The following is an 11,218-nucleotide window of genomic DNA, read 5'->3' as shown; positions in this document are numbered from 1 at the left end:
CGGTCTGTCCGCTCGCCGGCGGGCTGCTCTTCCGCCACGGCTCTTTTTACAGGACACATTTTCCTCTTTCCCCCTTTCCTCCCATGCGCCTTTTGGCGCCAGAAAAGCGCCGTGGCTGGAGAAAAGCGTCGACTCTTCCCTTTTTCTTTCAAACTTTTTATTCGCAAGTAATTTCAAATTTACGGAAACTTGGCAAGAATGATCCAAGGAACACTCTTACTTGCCTACCCCGATTTACCTATTGTTAGCATTTTGGCAAAAGCATTTATTGTAAGTTCCAAAGAAAGAAAAAGTTACCCCCCCAACCACGTTCTGCCTAAAAACAATGTTTCCATTCCCTCCGACAGGGGCCTCTGTTCCCTCCCCGCCCCCTTCCACAGGTGGATGCAGTCAAGGGGCATATTTCAGAATGAGATGCTCCCTGTGCCCTCATCTCCGTGCACTGGAGCCCAATCCCTACTGCCCTAGTGGGGGGACAAGAAACCATTTCTGTTCTTGGTATCACCAAGGGGGCCTGGGGAAGAAGAGAAGGAAGTCGTCGTTGGTGGGGTGATGAGGCTGCCAAACCCCAGCTTCTCCTCCAAGATGCAGCCTCAGGAAGGCAAGAGCTGCACGGGGCTGAGCCACCCGCCCTTCCCTGGCTCAGTTTACCCTCACAGCCAAGTGGGGAGAGTGATATTTACACACCATGCCTCATGGAATGCCAAGAGCCTTAATTAATGTTTGCACTGTGCTTTGAGATGGGCGATGAAAGGCAGACATAAAAGTGCGTAGTGTTATTACGGAAGTAGTCACTTGGGTGGCTTGCAGTGGTCAAGCCCTATAGCCTGAATCATGGCACATTCCTCCTCATTGGAGGCACCATGATTCAGAGCCAGCAACAAAATGCACCCAGTCCATTAAGTGACAGGAGCCCAGGAGGGGCAAGCACTGCTTGGAGGGGTCTCCACCCGGCGCCCAGCCCCAGCCCCAGCCCCAGCCCCAGCTCTTCAACTGCCAGCCTCCCTTCCAAATAATATTCCACGAGGAGAACGCCCTCCCTCTTACCCTGGCACTTCCGCATCCGCACAATGGGGATGTCAACCGCCTTTCCATGGAACCTGCTGGAATAAGAACACCACACACAACCCCTTTACCTTCTTTCCTTCTTTATTGATTCTAACATTCAGCCACTCTGTGCTGGTAGCTGTGGACAACGGGTGTGAATCATACTTTTTTTTTTCCCATGAGGAGCTGACACTCGGGGTGGAGAGAGGAAGGAGGGACATTTACGAAGCACCTGCTGTGAATCAGAGAGCCCACAGCCACCTTGTTACATCTATACAGTACTCTATCTATACCAAGTTTCTCAGCCTCGCCACTATGGGTATTTGGGGCCAGAGGAAGCTTGGTTGCAGGGAGCTGTCCTAGGTACAGGCATTGCTTGAAGATACTGCGGGTTCAGTTTCAGACCACCACAATAAAGCAAGTATCACAATAAAGCCAGGAAATGAATTTTTTGTTTCCCAGTGCATATAAAAGTTGTGTTTACACTGCATGGTAGTCTGTTAAGTGTGCAATAGCATTATGCCTAAAACAGTGTACAGAACTTAATTAAAAATACCTTAATGCTAAAAAATACTAACCACCATCGAGCTTTCAGCAAGTCATGATCTTTTTGCTGGTGGAGGGTCTAGCTTCAATGGTGGTGGCTGCTGGCTGGTCAGGTGGTGGCTGCTGCAGGTTGGGAGTGGCTGTGGCAATTTCCTAAAATAAGGCAACAATGAACTTTGCTACATTGACTGACTCTTCCCTTTAGGACAATTCCTCTGCAGCATGCAGCGCTGTTTGATAGCATTTTACCCACCGGAGCCAGTTCTTTCAAACCCTGCCGATGCTTTATCAACTAAGTTTATGTCATATTCTGAATCCTTTGTTGTCATTTCAACAGTTCTCACGGCATCTGCACTAGGAGTAGTTTCCATCTCAAGAAACCACTTTCTTTGCTCCTCTGTAAGAAGCAACTCCCCATCCATTCAAGTTTTATCATGAGATGGTAACAATCCACTCACAGCTTCAGGCTCCGCTTCTAATTCTAGTTCCCTTGCTGTGTCCCCCACACCTGCACTTACATCCTCCCCTGGAGTCTTGGACCCTCAAAGTCATGGTGAGGGTTGGAATCAACTTCTTCCAAACTCCTGTAAATGTGGAATCATGAATGTTATTAATGGCACCTAGAATGGTGAAGACTTTCCAGAAATTTTTCAATTTACTTTGCCTGGGGGTGCCTGGCTGGCTCAGTCAGTAGAGCACGTAATTCTTAATCTCAGGGTCATGAATTCAAACCCCACATTGGGCATGGAGCCTACTTTAACTTTTTTCTTTTCACTTTGCTCAGACCCATCAGAAGAATTACTATCTATAGCAGCTGTAGCCTTATGAAATATATTCCTTACATAATAAGACTTGGAAGTAGAAATGACTCCTTGATCCATGAGCTGTGGACTGGACGTTGTGCTAACAGGCAAGAAAACCTCATTGTCCATCCCCATCAGAGCTCTTGGGGGACCAGGTACTTTGTCAATGAGCAGTAATATTTTTAAAGGCATCGTTTTTACTGAGCAGTAGTTCTCAACAGTGGGCTTAAAATAGTCAGTAAACCATGTAGTAAAGAGATGTGCTGTCATCCAGGTGTTGTTGTTCCATCTATAGAGCACGGGCAGAGGAGGTTTGGCATAATTCTTAAAGGCCCTGGGATTTTCAGAATGGTCAACGAGCACTGGCTTCAACTTCAAGTCAAGGGGTGCCTTCGCCCCTACCAAGATAGTCAGCCTGTCCTTTGAAGCTTTGAAGCCAGGCATTGACTTCTCCTCTAGCTATGAATGTTCTAAATGGCATCTTCTTCCAACAGAAGGCTGTGTTATCTACATTGAAGACCTGTTGTTTAGTGTGGCCACCGTCATGGATTATGTGAGCTAGATCTTCTGGAGACCTTGCTGCAGCTTCTCCATTCACACCTGCTGCTTCCCCTTGTACTTTCATGTTACAGAGACGGCTTTTTCTCTTAAACCTCATGAACCCACCTCTGCTAGCTTCCAACTTTTCCTCTGCAGCTTCCTCACCTCCTTCAGCCTTCCTAGAATTGAAGAGAGTTAGGACCCTGCTCTGGATTAGGCTTTGGCTTAAGGGAGTGTTGTGTCTGGTTTGACCTTCTATCCAGAGCACTCAGACTTTCTCCATATCAGCAATAGGGCTGTTTTGCTTTTATATCATTCGTGTGTGTTCACTGGAGTAACACTTTTCATTTCCTTCAAGAACTTTTGCTTTGCATTCACAACTTGGCTAACTAACTGTTTGGTGCAAGAGGTCTAGCTTTCGGCCTGTCTTAGCTTTCAACATGCCTTCTCATGAAGCTTACTCATTTCTAGCTTTTGATTTAAAGTGAGAGATGTGAGACTCTTCCTTTCACTTGAACACTTAGAGGCCATGGTGGAAGCTGTTAACGGGCCTAATTTCAGTATTGCTGTGTCAGGGAATAGGGAGGACCCCGGAGAGGGAGAGAGATGGGGGGAATAGCTGGTCAGTGGAGCATTCAGGACACACACAACTTTTATGGATCAAGACCACTGTCTTATATGGGTGCATTTTTTGGTGTCCCAAAGCAATTACCATAGTAACATCAAAGATCACTGGTTACAGATCCCCTTAACAAATGTAATCATAATGAAAAATTTGAATTATTGTAAGAACTACCAAAATGTGACGCAGAGACATGAAGCGAGTGAATGTTGTTGGGAAAATGGTGCAGATGGAGTTGCCCAACACAGGGTTACCATAAACCTTCAATTCGTAAAAAAAAATGCAGTGTCTGTGAAGCAAAGTGCAAAAAAGTGAGGTGTGCCTGTATTGTAGGATGCTTAAAGCATTCCTGGGCTCTACACTAGATACCAGTAGCATCCCTCCCAAGTTGTGACAACCAAAAATATCTCTACAAGTTGGGAACACACACACACACACACACATGCATGCACACACACACACACACAGTTGAAAACTACTGATCTACCAATAATCCTGTGAGTGGGAGTAATTGCCCCCCCGCCCCGTTTTACAAATAGGAAAACTGAGGCCCAGAGCAGTTAACTAATTTCCTGGAGATCACATGCTAAGTGACAGAAACAAAAGTCAAACCCCGCATGGTGGGTTGTGTGCTCTTCCCAGCACTGTGTGCTTATACACACGTAACTGCTACAGACAGAAGTGTGGCTGTGTTTAAACTGGTGTAGAGTAAGGATTTTGAGAAGTCCAGGGGAATGAAGTCCTCAACATAAGGTGGATAAATGTGGGTGCATTTGAGGGGATGGGGCTTGAGTTTCATGCAGAAAGTGGCCTCCAATGATAAGCAGGATCTGAAAGTGTGGGGACAGTGAGCTAAGGAAAATCATCAAAAGAGCAAGGAGAGAAGGCTCTCCACCAACACTGAGTTTGGCGCCAGCCCAGGGGGTGTGGCAGGTCTCCCTGGAGAGGGCTGGGATGCCTCCTTGAGGGGTGGGATGTTCCTCACAGGCAGTAGGGAGACACTGAGAGTTTTGGAGGAGAGAAGAGGCACAGTCAGAGCCACACCACAGGAAGCCTTGCATGGCAGGAGTTCCAGGTTTCACGGAGGACCCTTGGCTGTCCACAAGGCATCCAGTCTTCAAAGCACTCCTACCATCCTCTTCGGTCTTCATGACAAGACAAGGGTTTCAATACAGTAACCCAGCCCATGTAGGAAGGACCAGTTCCCCAGCGACAGAACTTCTGAGATTCAGCTCACTGAGGCCCCCCTCTTTCACAGGGAAGCACACTGTCTGCTACAGAGAAAGCAAAATGGCCCCAGTCAGTTCCCAGAAGTGAGATCTGTTGGTGAAAGTAAAAGCCTGATTCACCACCCACAGGCCCTGTAAACCTCAGGGCTCACTTTCCAGCCCCCCTGAGAGAACCAGAAGGGCCAGGTTGCCCCTGAGCTTCAGAGAAGTCCAATCTTTCTCACCCATGCATGTTTCTTGAGTTTAGTTAATAAGCATAAAATCCAGGGAATTGAAGGTCATGTCATCCCTCCCCAGCACCCTTGAGAGATGGAGTTGTGGCCCTGCTTGGTTCACTTCAGGGATGGGGAAGTCGGAACCACACAATGAAATCCCTTGGGTAGATCGCCAGGGTAAGAAAGATGGCGGGCACCCAGGGCTGCTAAGGATGTGAGTGGTCTCACACACTGTCAATGGGGATATAAACTGGTAGAGCCATAGCTGTCAAAATTCAGAATCTGCAAACCCGCTCACCAGGATCCGTGCCACATACACAGACACGACTGTGTGTACAAAGCCATATGCCTAAGGACGCTCGGTGCGGCATTGTAACAACAGATTGCTGTAAACAATGCAAATGTCCGTCCATGAGACAGTGATTCCATGCGTCGTGAAGACCCATGCCAAGTAGCCAGTTTTAAAAGACGCGATGCGTTGGTGCGGTCGGTTGAGCGTCCGACTCTTGGTTTCGGCTCTGGTCGTGGTCTCAGGGTTGTGAGATCGAGCCCTGTGTGGGGCTCCGTGCTCAGCGCCGAGTCTGCTTGAGAATCTCTCTCCCTCTCCCTCTGCCCCTCCCCATCTCTAAAATAAATAAATAAATATTTTTAAAAATGGGATACATCTTTATTTGCTGGAGAAGAAAGATATACCTGATGTATTAAGCACATATATATATATATATGTATATATGTATGTATATAATGTGTATAATACATACATATATTTTATATATATATATAAATATATATATATATATAAAATATGATTGCTCTTACTGGTTTGGGGGCAAACACACATGTGTAACTCCTCAGTTGTATTTCAGCATCTGGGAAACGTAGTGAGGAAACAATCTCACTATTTGTCCATTGTGATCACACAAAACACTAGAAGACGGTACAATACATCAGTTTTCCAATCGAATGGCTCACAGGGTCAGCCTCGGATCAGCACCCAGGGCTCTTGTCCCAGCCTGTCCCCCCACCCAGCCTGTCCCCCCGCCTCTCTCCTTCCCCAGGTCACTCTGCTCTGCTCCCAGCCGCTGCTCCCCATGCAGTGGCCCAGCTCTACTGGGGGCAGAGAAACCATGAAGGTTCCACCTGGTTCCCAGCTCATTCCCAAGGCCCTGGCTGCTCTCTGAAGGAGAGATTCTAGGTTGTTCCTGAGAGCAGTGACTCTCAAAGACCCGCAAACAGCCATCCCTTTCACTCCTGCATGCAGACTCTCATACCAGGACTGAGAAAATACGTCGCCATCCAAGTCTCTGTCGATTTTCTCGGTTTTATTTAAAAACGTCCACAACACAGGAACAGGAAAGAACAGTGCAGGTGAGAGAACATTTCATCCAGTTATAGCTCTGTGTGTGTTTCTAGTCACACGCGTGTATGTACACACACGTCTGTACACGCACACATGCACATATGTGGTCTCTGCAGCTACGTACGGATGCTCAGGAGAGGGTGTGGAAGGGCTCGCTCATCTGCTGTGGCAGCGAGGGGAGGAAACAGGGACCAACGTGGATTTTTTTTATCACTGTGTGTTGGACACTGTGTGTCCCATTGAAATAAAAAAAGCATTCCTTAACCACATCTCATGGATCATTAGAACAACTATTCTCAAAAACAAAAAAAAGTTCTACTCTTCCAAACATTTCTTTTTATTACTCCCCAGATGTGTCTTTCTGGAACCTACATCCTCGGGTTCTCTTCCCCTCTTCAGGCCCCAGCATGCCTCCCCTTGCCTGGGGGCCATAGCCTCAGACATTTGGGACCCACAAACAGGCTCGCTCCCTTCCAAAGCCTCCTTGCCATCCGCCCCTTTAGACATATCCTCCATAGTCCTTTCCCTCAACTGTCCTGGTTGCTCCCCATGGGGCCCTGCATTCACTCAGCAAATGGAGCTTTCAGTTAGTGGCAGGCCCAGGTGAGGTGCCAGGAAACAGAAGTGAATTTGTCCTGAGAGGCACTAAAATACATGAATAGTCCTATTCAAGTGTAAGGTATATGTGGGATGGGGCCACACAAGGGAGCCACCCAGCCCTCCTGGGCCATGGGAGGGAAGCTTCCCCAAGGAGGTGGCCCTGGGATGAAGCCTGGGAGGGTGAATGAGTGTTTGGCCCCTGAGAAAAGCAAATAGCATTTGCAAAGCTTCAAAGGCACAAACGACCATGGCACCTTCAGCACATGGCAAATTTGTTCAAGATAACTGGAGAGCAGGGCGCGCATGAGGGCTTGGGAGAAATACCATCCTGGGACGAGGGCAAGATGCAACATAGGAAGGGCCTTACCAACTGGGACTCGTTCTGTAGGCCACGGAGGGCCACAGAAGGTGCGGCCAGGGACAGACACAGTTAGATTGGGGTAGGGCAGTTGTAGCAACCAGACTTGATCCTATCTCCCTCCCAGGGGACACTTGGCAATGTCTGGAGGCATTTTTGGTTGTCACCACTTGGAGAATGCAAATGGCGTCTAGTGAGTACCGCCGAGAGGTGTTGCTAGACAACATCCGGGGCACAGGCAGTCCCCCGCAGCGAAGAATTATTTGGACTGAGATGTCAATGGTGTGGAGGGTGAGAAACACAGGTATGAAGAATGGATAGTTCTGGCAGAAGCATAGAGGATGGATCACTGAGGGGTGGGGGTGCAGGTGGGAGGAGGGCAGGAAGACCTGATAAAAAAAATTATACCAATAGCTCAGATGGGATACCTTGAAAGCCTGAGCTAAGACAGGGCAGTGAGAATGGAGAGGAGACTGAATCAGGAGGTGATAAAAAGGAGTGAAACTGGTACAACGTGGTGATAGATTGGTTATGGTGGGAAGTGGGGTGATAGTGTAGGGCCATTACAATACACAATTAGGCCACCATAACAGAGTCCAAAATAACAAGAGCTTAAACAAGGTGGATGTTAATTTCCCATCAAGCCTGGAATGGTGGCTTGACAATATCAGGAACCAAGACCCCATCTATCCAATTGCTCAGCCATCCTCAATCCATGCCCAAAATGGCTGCTGCCCTAGCTCCAGCCTTCACATTCATGTTCCAGCCAAAGGAAAGGCAGGAAAGAGTAAGGGGCGCAGTCCTTCTCTTTGAAGGCATGACTTAAAAGCTATACACATCACTTCCACTAATAACCCATTGGCCAGGATTTAGTCATGTGGCTGCTCCTATCTGCAAGGGCACTGTAGTCTTAAGTTGAGCACCATACATAAATTAAAACTTTTGTACCAGTAGAAGTAGTGGGGAACAGCCACTGGGAGACTATCAGCAATCCATGCCATGGGTGATAAAAGAGAAAAAGCCATGAGAGGAACAGCCAGGTTTTCAGCATGGGTGACCCAGTGGATGGTGGTACCATTAAGAGACCAGAGGGGCGTCTGGTTGGGGGACAGCTCAGTTGGTTAAAGCATCCAACTCTTGATTTGGGCTCAGGTCATGATTTCAAGCTAGTGAGATCGAGCCCTGCATCGGACTCTATGGTAGGCATGGAGCCTGCTTAAGGTTCTCTCTCCCTCTGCTGCTCCCCATGTGTGCACTCTTTCTCTCTCTCTCTCTAAAAACAAACAAACAAAAACAAAACAGAGAACATGGAGGTGGAGGAGGTAAGAAGCAAGGGGGCAGACTTATTTTGGACAGGCTGTGTTTGAGCCCCGTGGGACCGTAGTATGGACTGTCCAGTGGAGCCTGAAATCAGGGTCTGAGCTCAGGGGAAGGGTCTGGGTGGGGACAGAGGTCTAAGAAACCACAGATAAAGGGGAGATAGTCCAGCAATGGTGCTTAATCTGGAGTCCATAAGCCCCACCCATTAAAGCAGCATCTCTACACCTAAAGTACTGAAGTTGCAGCCTATGAATTCCCTGAGATTGTATGTAAGGTATATGGAAATGTGCTGTGCACTTTTCCAAGGAGACTGCTCTTGACTTTCATTAGATTCTCAAGGGGTCTGGGTGCAGAGTGAGGTAAGAAGAGGGCTCAGAATGGCAGCCTGGGTATTCCCAACCCCCCTTATTACTGAGGCAAACAGAAGAACAAGAGTCCACCAAAGGGACCAAGAAAGAGCAATGAGGGTGGTCTTAGGAGCAGCAGGACAGGGCCGCCTGGGTGGCTCAGTCGTTAAGCGTCTGCCTTCGGCTCAGGGCGTGATCCCGGCGTTATGGGATCGAGCCCCACATCGGGCTCCTCTTCTGGGAGCCTGCTTCTTCCTCTCCCACTCCCCTGCTGTGTTCCCTCTCTCTCTGGCTGTCTCTCTCTCTGTCAAATAAATAAATAAAATCTTTGAAAAAAAAAAAAGGAGCAGCAGGACAGAGTGTTTGGAGGGACTGTGGGGAGCAGAGCTTAAAAACAATGAGTGGTCAATGGGTGAGATCCCCAGGTCTCGGGAAGCCCATGATAAGGACAGTGAGTGGTTTAGGGGGGGAGTAGAAAGAGCAGGTGTGGGAGGCAGTTTCCCAGAAAGAAAGACTGGAGGGAAGCGAGTCTTGGGTTTTTAGGATGGCAGAGGATTCCATATGTCAGAGATTGAATGGAAATGTCCAGCAGAGAAGGAGGGATTGAGAAGAGCAGAAATAGAGCAGATGATATTTTCTTCTTGAAACAGGCTCCCGGCACCAACCTTACCACTTGGGTGTGGTCCCAGCAGCAGGAGCAGAATCACTCACTGTCACAGAAAGGGCTCAGACTTTGTCTGTCCCTGGCTGGGACCTTGGCAAGTGAATCGACCTCTCTGAGCCTCTTCGTCCCTCTGCGTGAACTCAGATAACAACGTGCCTGATGTGAATGATGAAAGAACGAGAAGGAAGATCATGTGTGAAAGGCCCAGCTCAGGTCTGGATCACAGTCGGTGCTCAGGAAGTGGGAGGGCCCTTCTCCCCTCCCCATCCTTCCCTTCTTATGAGATTGTTGCTTTTTAGCACGCGTGAAAAGGGTAATCTTTGAAGAAAGGACTATATAATCTTCCTACTTGTTCCAAAGGAGCAGAATCGGGTCCATTTGAAGTACTACACACCATCCTCTTGTGGGAAAAATGAAGCCAGAAACACTGACCATCTGTAGAATAATAACAATGGGACAAACAAACAGGCAGTCACCTTCTTAAAATCCCCAGTGACAGCTGCCACACTCATCTCTATCCATACCCGGTTATTAGTGGTGTTTCTCCAAGGACAAGTGTCATGAGACTGTTCTTGGTCCGCAGCGTTCTGTTCCTCATGATGATGATGATGTGTTCAGAGTCATGAGTGCTCTAAGGAGGCTATTTGGTCGGAGGTTGTCAAGCCTGGGAGCAGTGGGTGGAGGAGAGAGGATTTCACACGTGAAAAAGCAATCTTCAAACAAACAACTCAATTAAAACGCTGGCAAAGGGCTTGAGGAGACGTTTCAACAAGGAAGATACACCGATGGCCAATGAGCACATGAGAAGGTGCTCAACATCACTCATCAGCAGAGAAATGCAAACCCAAACCACAGTAAGATACGACTTCACACCCATTAGGCTGGCTACTATCCAAAAAAATAGGAAATAATAAGTGTTGGCGAGGGTGTGGAGAAACCGGAACCCCGGTGTTTTGCTGGTGGGAACATAAAATGCTGCCGCTGTTCTGGGGAAACAGTAGGCAGGTCCTCAAAAAATTAAATGTAGCATTCGCCCGGGATCCACCAATTCTACTTCGAGGGGTATGCCACGAAGAATTAAAAGCAGGGATGAAACAGGTATTGGTACACCCGTGTTCATCGCAGCATTATCCACAATACCCCCAAAAGATGGAAGCAACCCAGGTGTCTAAAAGAACAAACACAGCAAGCTACCGTTTCTGTGCCGTGCCTGCAGTAGTCAAATTCCGAGAGGCAGGAAGTAGAGCGGTGGTGCCCAGGAGCCCAGGGAGGCGGGAGCGGGGAGGTGATGCTTCGTGGGGACAGAGTTTCAGTTGAGGAAGATGAAAAGGTTCTTCAGTGGGTGGTGGTGGCTGTTGGACAATATGAATATGCCTAATGGCACTGAGCTGGACGTAAATTCCATGTTACGTATATTTTATCACACACACACACGCGTGCGCCCGTGTGCACACACAGAGCAGTCCTCAGAGTGAATAATGCTGGACAGAGTTGAAGACCATTGTTTAACTCAAGAAAAGTTTTTCTATGAAGTTAAAAATTAGGCCTTTCTGGGGAGCCTGGGTGG

Source organism: Ursus maritimus, unplaced genomic scaffold, assembly GCF_017311325.1.
Source record: "Ursus maritimus isolate PB19 unplaced genomic scaffold, ASM1731132v1 scaffold_4, whole genome shotgun sequence".
NCBI classification, from domain to species: Eukaryota; Metazoa; Chordata; class Mammalia; order Carnivora; family Ursidae; genus Ursus; species Ursus maritimus.
The sequence above is the reverse complement of the archived record's forward strand: the minus strand, read 5'-3'. Positions refer to the sequence as shown.